The sequence below is a fragment of the Chlorocebus sabaeus genome, chromosome 12 (genome assembly GCF_047675955.1).
Source record: "Chlorocebus sabaeus isolate Y175 chromosome 12, mChlSab1.0.hap1, whole genome shotgun sequence".
NCBI lineage: Eukaryota > Metazoa > Chordata > Mammalia > Primates > Cercopithecidae > Chlorocebus > Chlorocebus sabaeus.
The window spans coordinates 54,637,169-54,662,663 of NC_132915.1; the positions used below are offsets into that span (position 1 = coordinate 54,637,169).

Below are 25,495 nucleotides of genomic sequence, written 5' to 3' on the forward strand. Positions count from 1 at the left end.
GTCAGTAAATTCAAATTAGTAAAATACCATGCTTTGAAAGATATAGATAGAAATTTCAAAATTTATCATAGATATGAGATCATGAATAAATGTGTTAACTATCTGATATTGTCTAAAATGAAAATATACTAATTGTAAAATAATACTTTGCTAGAATAACCAATTTTGATTCTCTGCTCTAGAGAATAACTTAAACATCATTAGAAGAATCCAGATCTTCAAAATGCATTTTTTTTAAATAAATAAAAACTGACATTTAATTATCCACTTTGGAGTATTCATATTCAATCACGTAGTATGGATAATCAAAAGTTGTTAACTTCATTGTAAACCAAAGGAACTAAAACATTAAATGAAGACATTATTATAATTTTAAGTGAATATTTTTATTTTCAGAAGCATAGATTTCTCTGTACCTTTCTGTTATCTTGTTTGAGTGGTTGATTTTTTATTAATGTGTATGTGTGTGTGTGTGTGGATGTGTGTGTGTGTGTTTCACTACCAAGGAAAGGCAGAATTTAGAAGGGAAAGAGGAAAATGAATAAGAAAGAAACAAAAATTTCAGTGATATTTCAACAATACATTTAATTTTTATTCTAATGTTCTAAGCAATATGTGGAAATGACTGCCTTTTATAAAAGCAATTTTCTTTCTGGCTTGATGAAAGTAAAAAATTCCTGTATGTTCAAACTCATTTCAAACTTCAAAGGACAGAACAGCCTTGGCGTTGGCGTGGTTCTTGCAAGCAGTTGGGTAAATTGACTACATAATGAGTCCTTGGCTGTTCCTAACCAAAACTTTGTTGGACAGGTTCATTTACAATCCTCAAACAGCATGACCTTCCATCTGGCTTAATGGCCCCTGGATTGTTGCAAATGCGACCTGACATTTCCTTATGGGTGAGTTATTAAATTATATCACAGAACACAATAACATAATTTGGTTTCAAAGCCTAAGTGAAAGTGATAGTCCAGCAGATTAAGATGTAAAATTCCTTTGCAAAATTAAGTTATTTATAATCTGATGCATACCTCCTTGTTTTATCTGCCATATAATATAATTACTTTCCACAGTACAGTAGCTGCATATACTGACAATGCTGACAGAACAGAAATGGCATTTGAAGAGGAGAAAAGAACTTCAGTGGTCAGGTAACTGACTTTCATAGTTATATTTCTAAACTGAAATCACTTGCATTTTTTGCTTTTCTTTCCTTAATGGAATTGATCCATTAAGCAGTGCTTCTCTCTTTTGCCTAATAGTATTAGACATACTTAACTCTATGAGCTACAGTTTCTTAATTCATCCTGAAATATCTGCTTTGACATGACTAATACCAATATATTTTTTAATTTAGGGTTTTTATCTATTTAGTTGCTTCTATCAGTTGTGGTTTAGTGAAAAATAAACCAATGTCTCATTTGTTACTGTATTGGATATTGGAATTACTAACTGTGACTCTTTAATGGTTTGGATAAATTTCAAAGACCAATAAAGCTGAAAGAACAACATATTTCTAAAATTATTCATACATAATGCAAAATTTCCTTTAGTCAGATTTTTAACCATTAAGAAAAGAAAGATTTGAATGTAAGATTTGCCTACAGCGATAACTAGAATTTTCATTCTAACACATTCTTCTGGTGTATTTCACAGTGGGAAAACTCTGCTCTGCTTGTGTTGAGTCTCTTTTGTAGTATTTCTAACTTTCCAAAGCATTTACCCTTATTCTGTTCACTCAGAGGTGCTGCTTATCTATCATCAACAGAGTTTTAGTTGAATATTCATTCAAGCAAATTTTTTGAGCACCTACTAATCGGGTACTGTGCTAGGTTTTATAAAAATAAAGATAGCAATAGAAATAATGACAATATTAATTAAAATGTGGTATAATACAAGATCCAGTAGGGTAGAGATCTATCTTAATTCATGTATGTGTTCTAAGTGACTAAGATGCACCTGAAACATAAGAGGAGCTCAGAAAACATTTGTGGAATAGCACTTACTGTGTGTTCCACTTGCATATTCTCATTGAACCTTCAAGATGTCCCTACTGGTAGATACCATTTTCTTCTTATTCCATGAGAGGAAATAAATGCAAAATGTTAAATCACTCTTCCAACTTCTTGGCTGATAATAGCCAATCATGTATTGAAGCCAGAGTCTGATTCCAGAGACCGTTCTTTGAGCAATTATCTTATTGCCTCTTCCTGCCCTCAGGAAGCACACTCACAAGTTTATTCCGATGAAGACATCCAAAATTAAGTTTAGTAGATTATCTTTGCACATTTATGAGGGCATTTTTACACTCAGCTCTAATCTAGATCCATAATGGCACTATATAAATTACAAGAAGTTTCAGCTCCTTGCCAAAACCAATTTGAATCAATGGGAGTAACTTCACTTTAAGGAATACCATTCCTACATCACTGACTTTATGAACAGTTAATTCCTTGCACATTCTATCTTCCAAACTACATCACTTACAGTTTTAATGCTAAGATTAAAGCTCATTTCCTGCATTAGGCATTTCCTCATTTAACAGTATTTACCAGTTCATGCACCTCTTAATTTAATTGGACTGTCTATATAAATCCAAATAACATTACATCAGAAGGAAAACATGAAACTTATGTGAAGTCATGAAATCCTACAAAATGAATATTTTTCTTCTTTTTAAATTGTTGAATAACAGCATTTCTACTGATTATCTATTTTTCTCCACTCCTCAAAATATAAAAAATACACACACACTCTGTCACACATGTATATTATTGTTTTGTTTTGGAAGGGTTAGAGAATTGAACTAGTGACCATAATATTTTTAAGGTCATCACATACCCTAAATAAATACAGAAACCAGGTCTTCTCCACACTGTTAACATTTGCATATGGTTCCTTCTTGAGAGTTAGAGGAACCCAGAGAGTGCTCAGTAAATGCCACAGTTATTTCTACATGATGGCATTCAAAGCTTGAAACTTACTTTCCAAACTAAAGCTAAGATTTTCTTTGTAACTCCTTTTTTTCTTTTTTTTTTTGAGACGGAGTCTCGCTCTGTCGCCCAGGCTGGAATGCGGTGGCGCAATCTCTGCTCACTGCAAGCTCCGCCTCCCGGGTTCACTCCATTCTCCCGCCTCAGCCTCCCGAGTAGCTGGGACTACAGGCACGCACCCGCACCCTCACGCCCAGCTAATTTTTTGTATTTTTAATAGAGACGGGGTTTAACCATGTTAGCCAGGATGGTCTCCATCTCCTGACCTCTCTAATATCCTGTTTACCAAATGAATGTAAATTCTCCATGTGCTGCATTACCTTACTCACATTTACCCCTAAACAGAAGTTACCTTACACTGTCTTATACTGTAGTTCTCCTTAATCTCAACTTAGTTTACCTCCTAGGTTATAACTAACCAAGTGTAAAGGAAATATGAGGAAACTTAAAAAAAAAAAAAACAAGAAAAAAGTTGAATTGAAAGATAAAAATAAAAAATATAAACTTTATTTTTCAGCATAAGCTTCATCAGGTTCAAGACATTTTTGTAAGCAATGCAACCAGCTATTTAATCCATCCCTAAAGAACTGAGAGTCTTGGTAATTTAACCATGCCAATGTAGTCATTTTACATTATGACTTAAAAAAAAAATGGGTGCCCTCTACAGTAGTTTTTAAGATTAGGAAACAAAAATAATTCAGAAGGAGCCAAACTAGGACTGAAAGGTGGGTGCCAAATGACTTTCAAAAACAAACAAAACAAAAACCCTCTCGCAAAATTGTTCTTGTTTGATGAGAATGAACAGAAACTTTGTAATGGTGGGAGAAAAACTCTGTTGCAGGTTTCCTGGCTTTTTTTCTGCTAAAGATTTAACCAACTTTCTCCAAATACTATCATAGTAAGCAAATGTTAATATGCTTGAGCCCTCCAGAAACTCAACAAGTAAAATACATTAAGTGTACCAACACACTATTATTATGAGCTTTGATCTTGACCAGTTCACTTTTGCTTTGACTGGACCAGTTTCACCTCTTGGTTGCCATTGTTTTGATTGTGCTTTGTCTGCAGGATTACACTGGTAAAGCTATGTTTTATCTTTTGTTACAATTCTTCATAGAAATACTTCAGGATATTTATCTCACTTGTGTAAAATTTCCATTGACAACTATTCTTGTCTGAATTTGATCTGGGTGCAATGGTTTGTGCAGTCACCAAATGGAAAGTTTGCTCAAATTTAATTTTTCAGTCGAAATTGTTAAGCTGAACCAACTGAGGTACCTGTGGCATCGACTATTGTTTGTATTTTTATTCATCATTTATCTTCAGTTAGGGCACAAACAAGGTAAATTTTTTCCTCACAGATTGGTGTGGATGGTTTGCCTCTGCAGGTTTCATCTTCAACATCATTTTGTCCCTTCTCAAAACAAGTTATTCATTTGTAAATTACTATTTTATTTGAAGCAATCTGACCCCATAAAGTTTTCATAAATCATCAGTTATTTCACCATTTTTCCATCTAAGCTTCACCATAAATGTGATGTTTGTTATTGCTTCAATTTTAGCAGAATTCATGTTGCTCTAATAGGAACTCTTTTCAAACTTATGTCTTATCTTTCTTAGTGCCTCAAGCTAGGTCCTATGCAGACATGTCATAACATGTTAGTTCAAGTTTATTTTGGTGGAAAAAAATTTCAAATGTATGCATAATTTTTCTACAATATGCATCTTCCATGAACTTTTAAAGCTCCTATGTGCTCTGCTCCCCTCATCACACTTTCACTCTCCCATGCGTACATATACATGTGGTATACTAGGGAACTGGCTCTCCACAGGGAAAAAAAAACCAAGGAAAGACAGAAAAAGTAGTAATTGTGTGTGTGTGTGTGTGTGTGTGTGTGTGTGTTGTGTGACTATTTTAGTGGTTTGACTATTTTAGTGGTGTAAATACTCTTCCCTGGACAATTTCAAGGTACCAGTAGTTTAACAACTACCTTGCAAAATTTCTTAATGTTTTAACAATTGGCTCTTGTTCATTTTAAGAGGTAGCTTATATAAACATATTTACACTAGCATAGTTCTATGTACACAATAAATAACCAATAATAAGCAACAAAGGAGATCAGCATGAAAGAGTGTAGCAAAGGAAGGTAGGAAACAGGAACCTATAAAGGAAAACCTCAATTTTTCCTGTTTTCTACAATACTAATAAAGCAAGGCAGCATAATATTATTCTTCTTTTCCATTATTCTTGGATTATTGGTGAAGCCTATTCTTGGTCTTCGCAGCCCTTCTCTCTCTCTCTCTCTCTCTCTCTCTGTTACAAACACGCACACTTTGCCAATGACTTTTCGTCTTTCTTTGGTTCCTCTCATCCAATAGTTAAAAATTAACTCAGCTAGAGGAAAAAAATCCATAGTAGTAGAATTTAAATAATAGAGCACTAGCATCCTACACAATTCATAATGCCCCCTTCAGCAGTCCATTCTACAGGGCTCTTATTCATCCAGGCTAGAACATTCAAGTCTTATGAGTTTACACATTTGACCTCTTCAGGAGAATAACCAATGTGTTGCTCTCCACTGGCCATTACCCTGCCTTTGTCATCTTCACAGCTAATGGTCCTTTAGGGGATTCTTGAAATGAAGTTACTAAAATCTCAGTCTGCCTTTGCTTAGGTTCTTGCCATTGGGCACACAGAAGTTACTCAGGAACATGATATTCAATTCTATCTGAACCAGCCTGCTAGCTAGAAGGCAGCTTTAACATATATTTAGTTATTCGGTTGCTTTACAAAATTGCACCCATTATAAAAATGCCCAGGGAATAAACCAAAGAATTAGCACATTCATTATAAGTAAAGCATTACAGAATAACAGTAATTAACAACTCTAGTTTTTAGAGCTATCATTCATGCTGGGCCACTAATAGAAAAGTAACTAGAATGGGAGAGGGCAATATAACTACTGAATGCCAATCTACCTGTTTATCTATCTATCCAACTACCTACATATCGCCCTACCTAAGATTTGTAGTCAGTCACCTGGAGTTTTCTGTCTTGATTCTGCTACCTTCTACCATTGAAAAAATATGCAATTCAATTAAATTCACCACTTTCTATATTTTTATCTCTAAGAACGATATCTGTTGTACCAGTGGCAGTGTTTCTAATTTCCGGCTTTATATTGTTCCCAGTATTTGTTTCAGTCTTCATTTCCTCTGACTTGCAACAAAAATGGCATACTTTGGAAATCATGCAAAATTATCTATCTCCATTGAGATGGAAATAGCCTAAACCTGCAGCATAATACATTTAGTTAGGGAAATAGGTGAGCTTGATAACAGCAACATTTTCAAAATGAAGTAAGGATTTTTTTCACATATGTTTTTCATTGCATGTCATTTTAAATATCAACTTTTTCCTGATCTTTCTTCTAGTCTCTCTATGAAGATATTTCTTCCAGGACTATATATTATCCGCTTCTCAGCGTGACCTCCCTGACTAGCATCCTAGAGTCAGTATTGATGTTTTTATCATTATGTTGTGTTTTTTTTTTTTTTTTTCTTTTTTTTTTTTTTTGAGACAGAGTCTCACTCTGTTGCCCAGACTGAAGTGCAGGGGCATGATTTTGGTTTATGCAACCTCTGCCTCCCAGGTTCAAGCAATTCTCATGTCTCAGTCTCCCAAGTAGCTGGGACTGCAGGTATGTGCCACCACACCCAGCTATTTTTTGTATTTTTAGTGGAGACAGGGTTTCACCATGTTGGACAAGCTGGTCTCAAACTTCTGACCTCAAGTGATGCTCCCCACCTTGGCCTCCCAGAGTGCTGGGATTAAAGGATTGAGCCACCATGACTGGCCTATGATTTTATTTTTCAATAGTTACCACAATGTGTTATTATTTTATTTCATTGTTTCACATTGTTGTTGCTTTTAGTAGTTCTTGCACACTAGAATATAAACCTCTTATTGGCAATTTTAGTGCGATTTGACCACCTTTATATCCCTAGAACCTAACGTCATATCTGGCACAACAGATACTGACTGAATGAATGAGAGGCAGACATAATACATGAAATTAGGAAAGACCTAATAAATAATAGTTTTACAATGGAAGCAGAAAACTCCTTTGTTTTTGTGGAAGCAGAGAGTACATCATCCTATGCATAGGTTATACTGACACACCCAAATAAATTAATGGATCAGATAAGAAACATCCCAACTCATCTGTTTTCCTCAAAATCTTAAGTTTTCAAGTAAACAGAATCTCTGGGTCATTGTCTCAATTTAATTCTTATACATGATCTTTAAAAAATTTCATGATTCTCTATTTAGGCACCACAATATTTCTATAAAAATTTTATAAGGGTGTTTTTGTAGCCCTAACATAATTTGCAACACCTACACATCTTCAAACCTTGAATAACAATAAAAAGTTATTTTGTATTTAGATTCACACTAAATTTAGGAAAGGTTAAAATATTAAATCAACCAACACTTTACTTAAATCCAGTATTCCTTTTCTTGAGATTAAATGGCCTCCTTGTTTTGAGGGTAGGGGAAGACAAAAAAAAAAAAAAAAAAAAAGAAAGAAAAGAAAAAAAAGCCCGCTTGACTTCCACTTGCACATTTTCAAGTGAAAAAGATATCTCAGTCACTTCTAACACATCTTAATTGCTTCATTATATTTTTATAGAGCACCTGAATTGCTTGGAAGAAGCTTAATTAAAATGGTGCTTGTTTTATAGTTAACAGAAATGCAAAAAGCACATATCTTGCAGCACAATCAATCATATTTTTTCTTTGCTGCAGTCTCAAAGACAGTATAGACTGAGCGGATTAATAAGGCACTGAAACATTTGAGCACCATCAGAATTTAGATGTGTGCATCTTTTTCTTGGACCCAAGCCTCTCATAAACTTTAATATAATCTTTCCTTCAATCTACGGCATCACTTAATGAATCGCTGGCCTTAATATATTTTGTGGTCTGACTGTACATTTGCCAATTCTGAGCATTATGGGAGAAAGGAAATTTTCAGTACAGCAGCAGTTATCATTAGGCACAAATTCACATTGCACTTATGGTCGGTTTCACTATTATTTTCAGTAGAAATTATTGGAAACTACAAGATATAGTTTGGAGTCATAATTCAGTGCCAGTCTTCTGTGTGGCTTTGACTAACACTTAATTTATCTGTGTTTATATCCCTTTCTAAACAAAATGAACTTCTTTCCTGGAGATAGGTGATATAATAAACATTTTGTGTGTTTCTAACTAAATATTGTTGAAGGTAGAGAGGATAGAAGTATAGAATTTGAGATAATTTATATAGAACAAAAGCCCTTGCAACACCTGAGAGTAGCACCTGCAGGGCAATTCCTAGAAGTTTCCAAAATGACTAAGCAGCTCACCATAGGACTCTTGCAACAATGTTGTTCTGACTTGTCACTGACATTTTTCTTCTTATAATCACAATTGTGTTAGAATTTCTGAGCTCTTTAAAGTCTACACTACAATCTGCTTTGTTTCTCCTCTGGGAGTAGAAAATTGGGATCTTCTTTGAAGCACCCCTTACCTTGACTTTTTTGATTATTTACCCAAACCTATAATAAAGGATTCATTCATTTGTCATGCAGTCAATAAACATTATTTTGTACTATGTTACTAATACAAATGAAGTCAGATTTTATTGCTTTTGACATCAGGGTCTAATTATTGAACATAGATATGAGATATAGAACATAGGCTAGCATCTAAACAATGTGATCCTCAGAGCAAGAATGAGATTTTAAACCTAAAATATGTATATTTTGGAGGAAACACTCATAAAGAAAATTTCTTACCGGTAAAATATTGTGTTAAATTTTCTGCATGAATAAAGTAATCTAGCTCTGATTTAATACAAATGCTAGTACACAAGGAGACTCATAGAGTAACATGAATGTCACAGGTAAACAGTTAACAATTCTCCTTTACTGAAAGTAGTTTTTAACTATAAAATATAATAGAACTGATACTCCTACCTTTCTCCCTACTACCCAAAAAAAAAAAAAAATGCACACACACATGTACACACACACACACACAGACACACAGAGACATTCAGAAGAAATTTTAGTTACATAGACAACAAAGAAAAAAGGAGAATACCATAAGCTTAGGGTTCAAAACCTCAGGGTCCTTTTACTATATAGAATAACCTATCATAATAAAAAAAAAATTACCTCTAGTTGGATAAATAACAGTATGGGATAGACTATTTAACCTAGGCGTTTAAGAGAGTGAAGCTGGTGTAGTGAGTTGAATGGTAGCTGTATTAGTCTGTTTTCACACTGTTGTAAATAACTGTATGAGACTGGGCAATTTCTAAACAAAAGAGGTTTAATTGACTCACAGTTCCACCTGGCTGGGGAAGCCTCAGGAAACTTATAATCCTGGCAGAAGGCGAAGGAGAAGTAAGTACCTTCTTCACAAGGCAGCAGGAAAGAGGGCACAGGGGAAACTGCCACATTTAAAGCATCAGATCTCATGAGTACTCCCTCTCTATCATGAGAACCGCATGGGGGAAACTGCCCCCATCAGCCAATCACCTCCCACCAGGTTCCTCCCTTGACAGGTAGGGGTTATAATTTAAGATGAGATATGGGTGAGGACACAGAGCCAAACCATATTATTCTGCACCTGGCCCCTCCCAAATTTCATGTGCTTTCCACATTTCAAAACCAATCATGCCTTCCTGACAGTCCCCCAAAGTCTTAACTCATTCCAACATTAACTGGAATGAGCATCACAAGTCCAAATCTAAAGTCTCATCTGAGACAAGGCAAGTCCCTTCCACCTATGATCCTGTAAAATCAAAAACAAGTTAGTTACTTCCAAGATACAACAGGGGTACAGGCACTAGGTAAATGTTTCCATTCCAAATGGGAGATATTGGCCAAGTCCAAAACCTGGCTGGGCAGTCATTAAATCTTAAAACTCCAAAATCTCCTTTTATTCCATGTCTCACATTCAGGCCATGCTGATGCAAGAGGTAGGCTCCTACAGCCTTGGGCAACTATGCCAATGTGGTCCGGCAGGGTACAGACCCCATGGCTGTTTTCACAAGCTGGCATTGAGTGACTGTGGCTTTTCCAGGCACACACTGCAAGTTGTCAATGGGTCTACCATTCTGGGGTCTGAAGGCTAGTGGCACTCTTCTCACAGCTCCACTAGGCAATGCCCCAGTGGGGCCTACAACCCCACATTTCCCCTTTGCATTGCCCTAGTAGAGGTTCTCCACAAGAGCTGTGCCCCTGCAGCAGACCTCTGCTGGACATCCAGGCAAGTCCATATATCCTCTAAAATCTAGGCTAAGGTTCCAAAAGCTCAACTCTTGTCTTCTGCACACCCACAGGCTTAACACCACTTGGAAGCTGCCAAGACTTGGAGCTTGAACCCTCTGAAGCAATGGCCTGTGCTGTACATTGGCCCCTTTTAGCTATGGCTGGAGCAGGGGCAGCTGGAATGTAGAGCACCAAGTCCTGAGGCTGCAGAGAGCAGCAGGATGCTGGGCCAGCCCATGAAACCATTTTTCCCTCCTAGGCCTCTGGGTCTGTGATGGGAGGGGCTGCTGCAAATTTTTTGTATATGCCCTGGAGACATTTTCCCCATAGTCTTGGCTATCAACGTTCAGCTCCTCATCACTTATGCAATTTCTACAGCCAGCTTGAATTTCTCCCCCAAAAATGGGTTTTTCTTTTCTACCTCATGGTCAGGCTGCAAATTTTCCAAACTTTTATGCTCTGCTTCTCTTTTAAATATAAGTTCTAACATCAAATAATCTCTTTGAATGCATATGACTGTACACTTTACAAAAAGGCAACACACATCTTGAGTGCTTGACTACTTAGAAATTTCTTCTGCTGGATACCCTAAATCATCTCTCTCAAGTTCAATATTCCACAGAACTCTAGAGCATGAACAAAATGCTGCCAATCTTTTTGCTAAAGCCTAACAAGATTGATTTTTACTCCAGTTCCCAAAAAGTTCCTCATCTCCATCTGAGACCACTTCAGCCTGGACTTCATTATTCAAATCACTATCAGCATTTTGGTCAAAACCATTCAACAAATCTCTAGAAAGTTCTACACTTTCCCACATCTTCCTGTCATCTGAGCCTTTCAGACTATTCCAGCCTCTCTCTATTACCCAGTTCCAAAGTTGCTTCCACATTTTCAAGTATCTTTATAGCAGTGTCCCACTCCCAGTACCAATTTCCTATACTAGTCTGTTTTCATACTACTGTAAAGAACTGGGTAATATATAAACAAAAGTCTCACTACCTGAGACTGGGTAATATATAAACAAAAAAGGTTTAATTGACTCACCATTCTGCATTTCTGGGGAGGTGTCAGGAAACTTGCAATCATGGCAGAAGGCAAAAGAAGAGCAGGTACCTTTTTCACAAGACAGCAGGAGAGAGGACAGGGGAAATTGCCACTTCTAAAGCACCAGATCTCATGAGAACTCCCTATCATGAGAACAGCATAGGGGAACCGCCCTCATTAGCAAATCATCTCCCACCAGGTCCCTCTCTCAAAATGTGAGGATTACAATTGAGGTGCAATTTGGATGGGGATACAGAGCCAAAGCATGTCAGTAGCTAGAAAGATTAACACCTGTATCTGTAAATATGACCTCATTTTTTAAAAAGAGGCTTTGTTGATGTAATTAACTGAAGGATCTCTAGATAAGATGATCCTGGATATCTGGGCAAGCTCTAAATATAATGGCAAATGTCTGAATAAGAAACAAACAAAGGAGAGACAGGGAGAAAAAGGAGAAGGCCATGTGAAGGCAAAGGAGTGAGAGATTAGAGTTAAGCAGCCACAAGCCAACGTGGCTGGTGGTGCCTGACACCACCAGAAGCTGTAAAAGATAAGATGGAATTTTGCCCTAGAGATTTCAGAAGTATAGCCTGGATGTCACCTTGATTTCAGACATTTGGCCTCCAGAATTGTAAGAAAATAAAAATAAATTTCCTTTGTTTATAAGCCACAAGGTTTGTGGTAATTTGTTACAGTAGTCCTAGGAAACTATAAAAGCTAGTAAATATTTTACCTTTTCATGTGATACACTGTGCAATAAAATGAATCTGTATAAACAAATAATGTAATTTGATTGCTCAGACTCTAAATTTGCTTAGAGATTTTTAGTAACATGCCAAGAAACATTAACCTCATACAAAATAAGATCATGTTTCCCAGGTGTTTTGCCTTTTAATTATTTTTCTTTTATAGTAAACACCTTTCAGTGTTATCCAGCTAAACCCGTGATTTTCTTTCTGCAAAGTTATTGACTTTGCTATCCAACTTAGAAGTCTATCTGCAGTCCAGATCAGTATTATCCAGTTGCATTTTCTACTACTCCATTTGGTTTCTGCTTTAGCTTTGAAGCTCCTGCTCAACACCATCATTTCTGTTCTTTATTCATTGAAAAGTGTTTTCATGACTGTTCTGCTCTTGTTTCTTCACATTCTTTCTTTGACTTTGTTTACTCCTTTTGATGAGCCAGTTGTCATGTCATTTTACCTTTCTTACCCAACATCACAGCCTATTTTGTTTTTGTTTTAAATGTCCTTGAGAGTACTAAGCACAATGTCCAAAATTTACTTTGGTTTTTTATTGTAAAACTTTTTACACAAAGGTATTTTCTTCACTGGGCTCTTGCATTACTATGATCATATGTTTATTTCATGTTGCACAATCATTTATCAACTTTTATTTATTTTTTCTGTTAATTACCTTTAAATGGGGAAAAATAGCTATAGAAAGCATAGATGCTTTATCTTTGCCTCTAAATAGCTTGAGTTGATTTTTCTTTTTTTTTAATTTTCAACTTCAAGTTGAAGTATATATATAAGTGTATATATACTTTTTTTTCTTTGAGATGGAGTTTCACTCTTGTTGCCAAGACTGGAGTGCAATGGTGCGATCTCAGTTCACTGAAACCTCTGCCTCCTGGGTTCAAGCGATTCTCATGCCTCAGCTTCCTGAGTAGCTGGGATTATAGGAGCCCACCACAACGCGAAGTTAATTTTTTGCATTGTTTATAGATATGAGGTTTCACCATGTTGGTCAGGCTGGTCTCAAACTCCTTACCTCAGGTGATTCACCCACCTCAGCCTCCCAAAGTGCTGGGATTACAGGCATGAGCCACAGTGCCTGGCCAGGTGCACATATATTTAGAATAGTTAGCTGTTCATGTTGAATTGATGCCTTTACCATTATGTAATACCCTTCTTTGACTTTTTAAAAATTTTGTTGGTTTAAAGTCTGTTTTGTCAGAAACTAGGATTGCAACTCCTACCTTTTTCTGTTTTCCATTTGCTTGGTAAATTTTCCTCCATCCCTTTATTCTGAGCCTATTTGCATCTTTGAAGATGCATCTTTGCATCTTCAAGAGATGGGTCTCTTGAAGACAGCATACTGATGGGTCGTCATTCTTAATTCAGGTTACCATTCTGTGTCTTTTAATTGAGGCATTTAGTCCATTTACATTTAAGGTTAGTATTATCATATTTGAATTAGATTGTGTCATTATAACACCAGTTGCTTATTTTGCAGACTTGTTTATGTGATTTCTTCACTGTTTTGCTGATCTGTCTACTTCAATGTGTTTTTGTATTGTCTGGTAACAATTTTTCCTGTCCATATTTAGTACTTCCTTCAGGAGTTCTTGCAAGGGACGTCTGGTGGTAACAAATTGCCTCAGCATTTGCTTGTACGAAAAGGATCTTTTTTCTCTTTTGCTTATGAAGCTTAGTTTGGTTGGATGTGTAATTCTGGGTTGGAAAATCTTTTCTTTAATAATGTTGAATATTGGCCTCCAATCTCTTCTGGCTTCTAGGGATTCTGCTGAGAGGTCCATGATTAGTCTGATGGGCTTCTCTTTGTAGGTAACCTGACCTTTCATTTCTGGTCACCCTTCACATTTTTCCTTTCATTTCGACTTTGGGGAATCTGATGTTTATATGCCTTGTAGATGATCTTCTTGTTGAGTATCTCACTGGATTCTCTGAATTTTCTGAATTTGAATGATTGTCTATCTTGCTAGGTTGGGGAAGTTCTCCTGGATGATATTCTGAAGTATGTTTTCCAACTTGGTTCTATTCTCCCTGTCTCTTTCAGGTACCCCAATTAGTCATAGATGCAGTCTCTTCACAAAATCTCACCTTGCTTGAGTTGCAGACACATTTGTTGTGGATCCCAGAGCCAAAGTATGTAAAACTCCTGGGTCTCTGTGTGAGCATGAGCAGGCTCTGTCAAGACTCCACATAGCTCTGTGTGTCTGACTTCAGGCCCTGGTGGCATGGGCTCACCATGGGATCTCCTTATCAGCAAGTTGCAAAGATCCACAGGAGAAGCAAAGTTTTTGGGGGTTGTGCAAGCACTCACCATTTCCCTTGGCTGGGGGTGGGGATTCCCTTGACTCCATATCATTCCTGTGTGGGCCATCACCCCACCCTGCTTTTCTTCATTCTCTGTGGGTCGAATTGTTTCCCTGATCAGTCCCAATGTGACTACCTGGATATTTCAGTTGAAGGTGCTCTATTCACTTGCTCTTTTTGTTCCTCTTTGTGAATGCTGTGAACTTCAGCCTCTTCTAATCAGCCATCTTTTTGGCTATATATTTTAAACAATTAAAAAATATATTTACACCATGGGATAAAAAGAAAAAAAAATTAGGATTTATATGTGTTTAGAGTTAGAGAGAGCTCCCTGTATCAGTGTAGTCTGTGAGGACTAAGCTCTGATTTTTTTTTATCTTGCCCAAAGTTCTACCTAAGGGGTCTGGGAGTCATGCCTACAAACCATAAATTCTCATCAGATGGGTTTTATATAACCCTATATATTGTGACTTGCTTTCCAACCCAACTGGAATAACATTATGAGACAAGGAAGAAAATCAAAATTTTTATCCCAAAACATGTTTCTTTGCCATATCTTGAAATGGCCCTACAAAGCTGTCCTTTGTGGGGGAAAATCCGTATCTGTAAAGAATCTCTATTAACATAACTAGATCCTTTTCTTCCAGGCCCTCCCAGTCCTAAAGAGATTAACTAAAAGTCTAGCACCTTTTAAAGATTTGAATTTGTCATCTATTGTCTCTGAGGGCATAAACTATGAGATTTCAAAAGAACCTTGGTCTCCACAATTTTTTATCTTAACCTAAACATTTCCTTCATATTGATCCCAGGTCTTTACACAAACTCAACCAATTGTCAACCAGAAAATGTTTAAATTTACCTATAGCCTGGAAGCCCCCACTTTGAGTTGTCCTGCTTTTCTGGGCCAAACCAATGTATTTCTTAAATGTATTTGATTGATGTCTCATTCCTCCCTAAAATGTATAAAACCAAGCTGCACCTCAACCACCTTGGGCACATGTTCTCAGGACTTCCTGAGGTTTGTGTCATGGGCCATGATCACTCATATTTGGCTCAGAATAAATCTCTTCAAATATTTTACAGAGTTTAACTCTTTTCGTTGACATCTGCCATTTTGTTTTATGGACCTGGGGTAGACTTTTCATGTGTCCTCTCTTTTTATTTTCCAAAGCAACAGTCAGTTTTCTAAATACATTACATGATACACTCATTTCATCTTGACACCAGCCCAATTGTCCCATAGAACTGATGTTTATGGTTTATTTCCCATCAGCCCTTCCAGACAGTACTTACAAGCAAAAACTTACCAGATCACTGCATCTGGACAATGAGATACCAGACCTCTTACTCATCATGATTTCCTTTTTCACCACCTGCTTCCTGTTGAACAACTCCTTTTCTTTACCCCTCCCTAAATCCTGTTTACCCACATGTAATTACATTTCTTCCCCACTATGTAAATCCCTAACTTGGTCAGTTAGATGGACTTGAGACTCATCTCCCATGTCCACAGCTGCAGCACCCAATTAAGGCCTTCTTCCCTGGCAATATTTGTTGTCTCAGTGATTGGCTTTCTCTGTGGTGAGCCGCAGAATCTAGACTGAACCGTTGGTGTTTTGGTAACAATCTTCTCAATAACTCTATAAACTGGATCCTACAATTGCTATTTTTCTCCTTTTTCATTAGATTAAGAAACTGAAATATAGAGCAGTTTTGATTTATTAAAAGACCCACACATTGAAACCACATCAAAGGTGGGATTTAACTCAGACGGGTGGCTGTAATCTACGTGCTCTGGTATTTATTTGATACTTTGCATTTCCTTGGAAGATCTGGTGATGAAAAATTACATTACCAATTGTATTATTTGGAATCCTGGTGAACAGGGAAACAAAGTGGCAAGAAATCACAGAAGACATATTTGTCTGTTTCTGTCCCAGAATTCCCAAGAAAGTCTTATCTGGACACTACATTTAGAATACAGAAACTCATCCCACATTACCGTTGTCTATCAATACCATTTATGTAACTACTCCTCATGTCTTAACCTTCTCCTTCCATTCCAGAATAAGGCTAATTTACTTTTCATAACCAAAATGCTCATCAAAGCAGTTTTCTAAAAAGATTTGTTTCCTCTTCTAACAGCAGTTGTCACATTTCTTAACTAGCATCAGAGAACTCAACACCAACTGCAGCCATTAAGATTGTAGAAATGACTTCATTTGCTTTTACATTTGCCTTTTCCCTCTTCTCCCACCTATAGCTATCTTTATATTCCAATAGTCATTTCTATTGGAGTGTGCAGCAGTGGTTGTGAGATGTGTATGTTTCCATTTTCATCGTATGCAGAATTTCCGACAGTCTGCCTCTTTGAACTGCCGTTTCACTACCACAGGCAGCTTTTCTTGGAAATCTGACAGTCTGCAAAATATACCTTGCCTTGAAGTTCATGAACAAAACCTTATTGATCACTTAGTCTCTCATTCTCCAAAGCTAGGAAATCATTTAGCTCTTTCATAGATGTCTATATACTTGAATGAGTATTTGCATACCTATTCATGTATATATACATTTTTCAATCTTTACAAAGGATTCTTAGAGGGCAGTTTTTGTGTCTTATTAATATTTTTATTCTCTCTGTCCTGTATTGCTTGGTGAATAAATGGATGGGTGAATGAATGAATATTAACTGAAGCCATTCTGCCATTTTGGCCTCATTTGTTCAAAAGGTTTTGTGCTTGAAATGCTTTCCCCCTCAATAACCTCTTCAAATAACTGCCCATCTTTCAAAATCAATGCAAAGATTTTCTTCTATATTTGCAATTCCCTAACTTGACTGAGCATAAAAGTTATAAAAGTTTCTTGTGAAAAAAAATAAATCCTCAGGTCCTCGTGAAGGTACCAAATCAGAACATTCAAGGAAATGCAAGGATTTTGCATTTTCAGTAAGCACTCTCAATGAGTCTTGTGATCAGGCATGTTGGGGAAAAGTTGAATTGCAGGATATCTCCTATAAACTCTGCTAAGTAATAGTCTTTCCAATTGTTTTGTACCTTCTTCAGAATGCTTTTAAAATTCTGCTTTAACATACATATTTTTGTGTAAAGTCTAACTGTACTATAAAAACATATACCCCTGAGAGTTAGAAACTTGCTTTGCCCAAATTTTGAATTCACCATAGTAGAGCACAGTAGTGCTTTGCAAATAATAAATATTTGTTGGGTTGAGTCATTACATATACTCTGCACAATCACAGCTTCACATTCAAATAGGTGAGAGAGCTGCAACTTGCTTTAAAGAAAAGTTTGAAATAATTTCAATTTCTTTCTTTCTTTCTCCTTTATTTATTAATAATGTTTAAGACAGGGTCTCACTCTGTCACTCAGCCTGTAGTGCAGTGGATGCAACTCACTCACTGTATGAGTGAATGCAACCCAGCTCACTGCAACCTCTACCTCCTGGGCTCAATTGATCCTCTCATCTTAGCCTCTCGAATAGGTGGGACTACAAGTGTGTGCCACCTCACCCAGCTAATTTTATGTATTTTTTATAGAGATAGGCTTTCACCATATTGCCCAGGCTGGTCTCAAACTTCTGGGCTCAATTGATCTGCCCACTTCAGCCTTCCAAACTGCTGTGATTACAAGTGTGAGCCACTGCACCCAGCCTACTTTTAATTTACAAAATATATTAACATGATGCTTAACATAAAATGGATTCCAATGACATTTTGTTATAAAAATGGAAATGCCTAGTATATTTAGTAACGTTTTCTAATCTTAAATCAGTATTTACATTTTTTCTTGACTGCTAATAGTTTTCTGTTAATAATCAAGAGACATTCAATTATGAATTTCCTAATGCATTAATTAAATAACTGATTGCTGAGAATAGATTAAAAAGATAAAATGAGGAAATAATTGAAGAGATTGAGAAGCAAGTGCAATTTGAGAAAAAATGGATTTTTTAAGGGACTGAAGTTGACACCTAGCAAATGAAACATACTGTTAACTAAATGCAAAGCATAACATCCGTCAGGATGGCCAGACAAGCAGAACCACAGCAGCACACTGAAAATGCAAAGGAACAGGGTCTTCAAACAAGAACTTCTCTAGAAAAGTTCACTGGCAATTAAGAGCAGTCTATTTTGACAATGCAGAAAAAAACAAAGGGAACCCCATGACAGGTATTTTAACACCACACTGTGCAGATATGGACTCCTATGATGATAAGTCCAGGCTATGTTTTTAAAATGGTAAGAGTGATTCATAAGGCTGAGGTTATACTTTTTTTTAAGTTTTTAAACTTATATTTTAGGTTTCTAAACTTCATTTCTGTTTCATTTATGGAAATTTCAAAAAAGAGCAATGTAGCATAGTAGTTTAAACCCCAAATTCTGGGGACCTTCCACAAGTTGCTCAATCTGTCCCTCAGTTTTCCCTCTGTAAAAGAATGATGTCAATAATAACTAATGCATAGGGTTCTTATAAGAATTAAATGTATTAAGGTGCTTACTCCCAGAATATAAGGACTCAGCAAGTGATACCAATTAGTAGTAGCAGCTACAAGCAATTAAAGAGTAATGCATCAAGATGACTTAAGTGTACATAATAGAAAACGGTAACTATCTAGCTTAAACCAATAGGAAATTTAATTCACTTGTGATAGGCAGCATAATGGCTTCCCAAAGGTGTCTGTGTTTTAATCCTAGGAACTATGGATTTGTGACTTACATGGCAAAGGAGAATTAAGTTTACAGATAGAATTAAGGTTGCCAATCAGCTGGCCTTGAGATGATGGTATTATCCTTGATTATCCAGATGGGACCAATATAATTACAAGGATATTTTTAAGTGAAAAAAGAAAACAGGTGAGTAGGAGTCAAAGAGAAATGGAAATGGAAATAGAGGTTGGAGTGATGTGATTGCTGACTTTGAAGTTTAAAAGAGGACAATGAGCCAAAGAATATAAACAGACTCTCAAAATTGAAAAAGGTGAGAAAACAGACTATCTTCTAAAACCTTTAGAAATTGATACAGGCTTGCTAACACCTTGATTTCAGTCCATTAAAACCCATTTTGGACATCTGATTTCCAGAAATGTATGATAAGTTTTTATTGTGTTAAACCACTGAATTTGTGGTAATTTGTTACAAAAGCAAGAGGAAACTATGTCACTCAATAATAGAGTCCAACATAATGAGTCTCCAAAATTGCTTTATCCAGCAGCTCAACAACATCATTAATAACTCACATTTCTTGCATCTTTTCCTTTGCCATCATCAGTGTACGGCAAGCAGCCCTGACAATATGAAATCACTTCACCAGCTTCCAAATTCCGGACAATATGAAATCACTTCACCAGCTTCCAAATTCCGGCCAACGTTGTAAACATATGCAGCAATATCTAAGGAAAAATAGATTATATGTCTTTTTATATCTGTTTGATGTTTGACTTTCTACATTATTTTTGGTATCTTTTCCAAAAATATTTATTAATCTTTATTTTATTAAATATATCGTTTTATTTGTGGTTTGCACCTTATTTTGCTCTTATTTAGACTTTCCTGCTACTAAGATTATTTCTCTAAAAGCTGTCAATGTCTTCTCTGGTGATATTTTAAAACCAAAGTGCACTTAACTTTAGGGCATAAGGAACAAGTCTAATTTTAAAATACATTTTCTAACTTTTTAACTTATCCATTTCACATATGTATCACTTCTTGGGCTCTCAAGTCTGCTGTATAGATCAAATGATTTATTTCTTCATATTCTACATGATTTTCATTGCTGTTACATTGTAAAAAAAATTCTTGTATGTGGTAGGGCAATTTCCTTCTACTACTTCTTTTTTAAGAGTTGTGACACAATTCATTCCAAATGTATTTTAAAATTAATTGGTTATGCTCCATAAATTATCTTGTTGGAATTATATTTACTTGTATTGTGTTTGCATATCAATTTGAAAAGTTTTTTTTATCTTTATGGCATTTAGTTTTTGATCTGGGAAGATATATGGCTCCACTTATTTAAAACAAATTTTACCTTGTATCATTCAATAACGTTTATAGTTTTTTTCATAATTTTGTGACACCTACTTGTAGGTGCCGTATGATTCTTGTTGCAACCTGTTTAAGTCTCTGAATTGCTTTTATTTACGTATTTATTTTAGTTTAGATTGATTATTGCAAGAATACGAGAAGATTCCTGATATTTGTATCTAATAAACGTATTGATCTATTTAATTCTAAAACAGATTTCTTGAATTTTCTATGAAACCAATGACAAGTTTTTATTTATATTTTATCTATATTATTGCTATGTCTTTTATGAACTTATTTTGGTTATGACTTCGGTGGAAATATTAAGGGTAACAGAACATTTGTCTTGGTATTGATTATAAGGGCAATTCTATAATTTCCCTATTAAGTATGTTAGTTGCTCTTTTTGTTAACATCCATTAAAAGTTTAAGGAAGTTCCCATTTCAAGGATTTTTATTCATATGTGTGTATGTGAGTGTGTATGTCTCTGTGTGTGTGTGTGTGTGGTTCCTGATCACTCTTGATCAGAATAAACTACTTTCTATTATAATGCCTAATTTTAGCTTGTAAGCTCAATTTTGAACACTGTTTATTTTGAAAATTTCTCCAGAAAGTTCTTATATTTTTTTTCAGGTGCCTCAGATAGGAACTACTTTTATATTAATTTTCCATGTCAAAAAAGTAATGTAAATTCAATCCCAAAACTCACATGAGGCAGACCTAAAGCTGGAATTCTCAAAAAAAATTATTTTAATTTTTAATTCAGATCTCAGGCATAGGCTTAGAAACTTCTCTACAGTCTACATTTGCAAAAGGATAGATTTTAAGTAGTCTACTTTTCAATAGACGCTAAAGTCTTTCAAGAGTACCATATTTAGTTGCATACCTCAGTTCTAACTCCATGAATTCGTATACCTCATACTTTAACCTTTGTCTCTGGATGGCTAAACCTCAGCACTGTTTGTTATTGATATTAATAAACACCCCAGGAAATGAAAACTTAATATTCTTACCATATTGGCTTTCTGGGATTTTTTTTCTTTGTGTATTCTCAATTTTTAATTGACATTTGTTGCATTTTAAAAAGCATATTAAGTGTTTTGAAGCCAGTAATTTTTCAATGCATGTAATTCAACATATTGCCAGAAATGAAAGCCTCATCTCCAGATTTATATTTATTTCAATTACAGACACATTTAGGCTTCTTTTCCTCTTTTTAATTTTTCATCATGCTTTTTTATTCTCTTTTTATTTTGCTATTTATTACAATTGAGCTCTTTAAATCCCTTCTTACACTTTACCTGTTTGCTTTACGGAGTTTACTCTTTTTCTACCCTTCACTGCTTTGACAGTTATTTTTATTATATCTGATTTTTTTAGTGCTTGCTCATAAATTTTGACTATGCATGTTTATCTTAATAAACTCTAAGATTAATCAGTATTTCCATTTTTCTTCCCACACTATATAAGCTATAAAAGATTTATAATATGTATGTATTGTGTTTAAATACATCAGTTCCAAGGCATTTTAAAAACATCCGATAACAATTTTTTTTCATGCCAACTGTCATTTAGATTCATCAGCATGCTTTACTGATTTCTTTGCTCATCATCTTTGGGGATCCCACTTTTTCCTTAAGTTTCATGTTTCATTGTATTGAGGAATATCCTTTACACTGGGCTGAGTTTGCAACTAGTAAACACTCTTAGTCTTTCAAATCTCTAATATTGTCCTGCTTTCAACTTCGTTTTCAATGGTTTATTTACTTGGAAATGGAATTTTGATATGATTATTCTATCCTAAGCACTGAAAACAGTATTTTTTGGCAGTCGAAGGGTGGGGGGGTGCGTGCTTCTAGAGCCTATTTTAGCCACTGAAAAGTCTGCTATCTGCCTGATATGCTTCTGTAAATAATGTCTTTTCTCTTTTACTACTTTGTTTTAATATCTCCCCTCTATCTTTGATTATGTGCAATTCAATTACAATTTAAGTATGTGTTGAATAGTTTTCAATTATCCAGCTCCAGACTTGATGTTTTTATTTTTGGAGTTTGAGGATTTTATTTATTATTTTTTATGTTTTATTGACTGAGTTGATTGCACAAATAGTAAATTACTATTGCAGTCCAGCATGTGAGTTTTCAAGATTTCTTTATAGGGCAATACTGAATTTGCCTTTGAAAGGTCTTTGGGTTTTACCATGTCAAACCTGAGTGTCTATGTATTTTCCGTTAGGCACCATGGGAAAAATAGACAGCATCTACAGGCTACGAATTGTAGACACTACAAAATCACACTGCTGTAGTGAAGGAGCATGCTGTTCCCTCTATAGTGTTCTTAAGCCACTACACCACCATTTAATATATGAAGAGGGAGCATCTATTCATTTTCTGCTCCAACAGGGGAAGCATCATACAATTGTGAAGAAGATGTAGTTCCTAGAAACCTGCTGTAGCTGAGATAGTTACTACTTTAGCCACATCCTCTCTAGAGGGAAACTGCTCAGAGAACTGTGCTTGAGCTACCTAGGAGAATTGTTCCCTGGGGAGGCATTTACATTTTTTTTTTTCAGACGGAGTCTCGCTCTGTCGCCCAGGCTGGAGTGCAGTGGTGCGATCTTGGCTCACTGCAAGCTCCGCCTGTCAGGTTCACCCCATTCTCCTGCCTCAGCCTCTCGAGTAGCTGGGACTACAGGAGCCCGCCACCACGCCCAGCTAATTTAGTAGAGATGAGGTTTCACCATGTTAGCCAGGATGGTCTTGATTCCCCTGACCTCCTGATCCACCCGCCTCAGCCTCCCAAAGTGCTGGGATTACAGGCGTGAGCCATCGCGCCTGGCCGGCATTTACTTTTCTTTGATCTCCACTGTACCGGGATAAGCAGGAGAGAGCAGTTACCTAATAGGTTTATACCTACCTAGTTAAAAATGTCCAACTGAGAGGTGTCAATGTGCTAGCAGCCCTCACTCTCAGCGCCTCCTCGGCCTCAGCGTCCACTCTGGGGGCGCTTGAGGAGCCCTTCAGCCCACCACGGCACCATGGTAGCCCCTCTGTGCTGGCTGAGGCCTGGGCAGCCTCCCTCTGCCTGCCGGAAGGTGTGGAGGTAGGGGCGTGGGCGGGAACCCGGGCTGCGCAGTGCTCCAGGGCCAGTGCGACTTCCTTTCGGCGGGCGCGGCCCCGGCCCCCGCGCGGGCTAGGAGGGCCCGGCATACGGAGCGGCTTGCCGGCGCCCTCCGGCCCGGGGCAGTGAGGGGCTTGGCACCCGGGCCAGCAGCTGCGGAGGTTGCCCGCGTCCTCCAGCACTGCCGGCCTGCCGGCGCTGCTCTCAAATTCTCGCAGGGCCTTAGCTGCCTAGGGCCTCTCCGCGGGGCAGGGCTCGGGACCTGCAGCCCGCCATGTCTGAGCTCCCCAACTTGCGGTGGGCTCCCACGTGGCCTGAGCCTCTGGGAAGGGCCCTGCCCCCTGCTCCGTGGCGCCTGGTCCCATCAACAGCCCAAGAGCTGAGGAGTGCAGGAGCCGCTTGGGACTGGCAGGCAGCTCCGCCTGCAGGGGAATGCAGGATCCACTAGGTGAAGCCAGCTGGGCTCCTGAGCTGGATGGGGACTTGGAGAACTTTTATATATAGCGGGAGGATTGTATGTGCACCAATCAGCCCTCTGTGTCTAGCTAATCTGGTGGGGACTTGGAGAGCTTTTATGTCTAACTAGAGGATCATAAATACACCAATCAGCACTCTGTGTCTAGCTCAGGGTGTGTAAATACACCAATCAGTATTCTGTGTCTAACTCAAGGTTTGTAAATACACCAATTGGTACTCCCTATCTAGCTAACTCTGTATCTAGCTAACCTAGTGGGGACTTGGAGAACTTTTCTGTCTAGCACTCTGTGTCTAGCTCAAGGATTGTAAATGCACCAATCAGCACTCTGTGTCTAGCTCAAGGATTGTAAACACACCAATCAGCACTCTATCAAAACAGACCTATCAGCGCTCTGTAAAATAGACCAATCAGCTCTCTGTAAAATGGACCAATCAGCAGGATGTGGGTGGGGTCAGATAAGGGAATAAAAGCAGGCTGCCCCAACCAGGGAGGGCAATGCTCAGGTGCCCTCCCAATTGCCCTCCCATGCTGTGGAAGCATTTTTCTTTCACTCTTTGCAATAAATCTTGCTGCTTTTGCCTCTTTTGGTTCACACTGCCTTTATGAGCTGTAAAACTCACGGTGAAGGTCTGCAGGTTCACCCCTGAGAGTGAGACCGTGAACCCACCAAAAGGAAGAAGCTCCAGACATATCTGAGTGTCTGAAGGAACAAACTCTGGACACAACATCTTTAAGAACTGTAACACTCACTGGAAGGGTCCACAGCTTCATTCTTGAAGTCAGTGAGACCAAGAACCCACCAATTCCGGAAGCACGACTATTTTACGTAAGTGATTATCAGACCTAATCCACCATGCCTGATACTTCATCAGCACCAGAAAACAGTTATTCACCTAAAACTTATCCCCTTAATGTTGTTTTTATTCACTTATTCTACTTATTTTCCCCCATTAGAATTCATAGTTAATAAAAACAAATCCCTAGATCTTCAATTTTTTCAAATTTTTGCCCCATGTAAAATCTACCTTTTCTATGATGTCATCTTTCCTCTGTAGTCTATCCTTCCACCAAGTTCCACATAGGAGCTCTTCTGACCCCCATTACCACTTTGAAATGGTATCTACCTTGATCTTCAAATACCCCAAGTTTTTTGACAAGTATGTCACTAAGTCTGTTTCTTGCTCTCTCCATATTGCTATAATCTATCAGCCTTCCCTTTCCTATATCAGTAACTTCCTTTTATTCATGGATGAATTAAGCACCTGATTTAATATATTTCTGTTCATGTCCTTTCCAGTCTATATTATAGTGGCATCAATAACCATCCAATACCTTTACCTCAGTTCCTTAGTCTCCTTACAACCGCACTCCTGAGTTCATTGTCTTTCTCCTTCTCGTAAGCATTAACTGCTACATCTTTGTAATCTTCTG

General features: G+C 37.2%; 2 long non-coding RNA genes across 2 annotated transcripts in view; one reads left to right on the forward strand and one right to left on the reverse strand.

Moving 5' to 3' along the window:
* LOC140713072 (uncharacterized) overlaps window positions 1-23,516 on the reverse strand; it is a 58,277-nt gene extending 34,761 nt beyond the window's left edge. The window contains exons 1-2 of the long non-coding RNA XR_012094933.1: window positions 23,383-23,516; window positions 19,679-19,831 (exon numbers count right to left, since the gene is read on the reverse strand). This is a non-coding gene — a long non-coding RNA (uncharacterized lncRNA). The remainder of the gene's footprint in view (window positions 1-19,678; window positions 19,832-23,382) is intronic.
* On the forward strand, window positions 764-19,815 carry LOC140713071 (uncharacterized). Its single transcript, XR_012094932.1, has 3 exons — window positions 764-899; window positions 1,074-1,151; window positions 19,711-19,815. It is a non-coding gene; the product is annotated as an uncharacterized lncRNA (long non-coding RNA).
* Window positions 23,517-25,495: the final 1,979 nt, after the last annotated feature.